Genomic DNA, 2,951 nt, shown 5'->3' on the forward strand with positions numbered 1-2,951 from the left:
TAGCCAGCTGGTCTGCGCATCATCCTCTGAGGATGCGGCTAGGGATGCCGTCTGGGCCGGCAGCCGTTCGAGGGTTAACACCCTTAAACTTCTTACTTACGTCAGCCACGGAGAAGGAGAGCCCACAGTCCTTGATAATGGGCCGCTCCGGTGGCACTGTGTTATCCTCAAAACGGGCGAAGAAAGTGTTTATTATCTGGAAACAAGACGTCGGTGCCCGCGACGTGGCTGGTTTTCCTTTTGTTGTCCGTGATGCAGACCCTGAACCCTGCCACATTCATCTCGTATCTGAGCCGTTGAATTGCAACTCCACTTTGTCTCTGTACTGACATTTTGCCTGTTTGATTGTCTTGTGGAGGGAATAACTACACTGTTTGTATTCAACCATATTCCCAGTCACCTTGCCATGGTTAAATGCGGTGGTTCGTGCTTTCAGTTTTGCACAAGTGCTGCCATCTCTCCACGGTTTTTGGTTTGGGTAGGTTTCAATAGTCAGTGGGTACAACATCACCTATACACTTCCTGATAAACTCAGTCACCGTATCAGTATATTCGTTAAGGTTATTGTTGAAGTGTACCCGGAACATATCCCAGTCCGCGTGATCAAAACAATTATGAAGCGTGGATTCCGATTGGTCAGACAAGCGTAGAATAGTCCTTAGCACGGGTAATTACTGTTTGATAATACGGTCGGCATTTGATTGAGGTATTCTAGGTCAGGTGAACAAAAGGACTTGAGTTCCTGTATGTTATCACAATCACACCATGAGTCGTTAATCATGAAACATACACCCCGCCCTTCTTCTTCCTGGAGAGATATTTATTCCTGTCTCCGCGATGAACTGAGAACCCAACTGGCTGGACTGACTCAAACAGTATATCCCGGAAGAGCCATTATTCTGTGAAACAGAGCATGTTGCAATCCCTGATATCTCTCTGGAAAGAAATCATCGCCCTGAGTTTGTCAACTTTATTATCCAGAGACTGAACATTAGCGAGTAATATTCTCGGAAGCCGTGGGTGGTGTGCGCACCTAAGTCGGACTAGAAGACCAATCCGAGTACCTCTGCTAGCGGTGTTTTGGGTTGGCCTCTAGAATCAGTTAATTTGCCCTGGGGGGTGCGAACAAAGGATCCGATTCAGGAAAGTCGTGTTCCTGGTCATAATGCTGGTAGAGCTGGTGAGTTACAGCTGCTCTGATATCCAATAGTTCTTCACGGCTGTATGTAATAACACCAAAAAACTTCTGGGCTAATAATGTAAGAAATAATAAATTTAAAAAACTAAATACAGCAAAGTTTCCTGAGAGCTAGAAGCACGGCAGCTCTCTCTGTCAGTGCCATTTCGTTGTTCTTTCAGCCACACCCATTGAAGACAGGAGTATAAAGTCAAGCACACCGCCATGCAATCTACATAGACAAACATTCACAGTAGAATGATCTTACTGAAGAGCTCAGTGACTAGAATGCAATTCCACCTTTCCAACAATTAAGTTCATCCAATTTCTGCCCTGCTAGAGCCGTCCCGGTCAACTGTAAGTGCTGTTATTGTGAAGTGGAAACTTCTAGGAGCAACAACGGTTCAGCCGGGAAGTGGTATTCCACACAGCTCACAGAAAGGGACCTCCGAGTGCTGAAGCATGTACCGCAGAAAAATAATCTGTCCTCCGTTGCAACACTCACTACCGAGTTCCAAACTGCCCCTGGAAGCAATGTCAGCACAAGAACTGTTCATCGGGAGCTTCATGAGATGTCTTTCCATGGCTCTAGCAGCCGCACACATGCCTAAGATCACGGTCTGCAAAGCCAAGCGTTGTTTGGAGTGGTGTAAAGCACACTGTCATTGGCCTCTGGAGCAGTGGAAACGAGTTCTCTCGAGTGATGAATCACACTTCACCATCTGGCAGTCCTGGTTCGGGGAATTTGTATTTTTTTAATTGAACCTTTATTTAACTAGGCCGGCCAAACCCTCCCCTAACCCAGACGATGCTGAGACAATTGTGTGCCGCCCTATGGGACTCACGATCACGGCCGGTTGTGATACAGCCTGGGATCGAACCAGGGTCTGTAGTGATGCTTCTAGCACTGAGATACAGTGCCTTAGACTTCTGACCCACTCGGGAGCCCTAAAAGACAGTCATGGTTTGGACTAGGCCCCTTTGTTCCAGTGAAGTGAAATCTTAATGCTACAGCATACAATGACATTCTGTGCTTCTAGCTTTATGGCAAAAGTTTGGGAGAGGCCCCTTTCCTGTTTCAGCATGACAATGCCCCTGTGCACAAAGCGAGGTGCATACAGAAAGTGTTTGTCGAGATTGGTGTGGAAGAACTTGACTAGCCTGCACAGAACCGTGACCTTAACCCCATCGAACACCTTTGGGATGAATTGAAGCAAGTCCCTGCAGCAATGTTCCAACATTTAGTGGAAAGCCTTCCCAGATTAATGTAGGCTGTTATAGCAGTAAAGAGGGGACCAACTCCATATTAATGCCCATGATTTTGGAATGAGATGTTTGACGAGTAGGTGTCCACATACTTTTGGTCATGTAGTGTATGTTGCATGAATTCAGTGGAAATACAATAGAATAAAAAAACGATTTAATGATTACTCTCCCAACTTCACACATTTTCAACATATATTTTCCTCATTCTACACATGACAAGCAGTTCCCTTATTCCACCACATGCCACTGTGCATACGCAATGTCATGGCTGTGCTTAAATTTGTGCAGCCTCAATCATATTTCATATTGATAAATCTCACACTTTGCGTGGAAATTATCCCAAGCATTATTTACACACAGATTTGTGCCTATGCATTATTGATAAATGAGGCCCCTGGAATCTAATTCCTAAATTCATAGTCTTATACAACAAAATTGCACAGAATAACAATATGTGCATTTATAAAGTACCATAACTCAATCATTAATCAGCCAAGGAGATACATCT

Source organism: Oncorhynchus gorbuscha, linkage group LG06, assembly GCF_021184085.1.
Source record: "Oncorhynchus gorbuscha isolate QuinsamMale2020 ecotype Even-year linkage group LG06, OgorEven_v1.0, whole genome shotgun sequence".
Classification (NCBI taxonomy): Eukaryota; Metazoa; Chordata; class Actinopteri; order Salmoniformes; family Salmonidae; genus Oncorhynchus; species Oncorhynchus gorbuscha.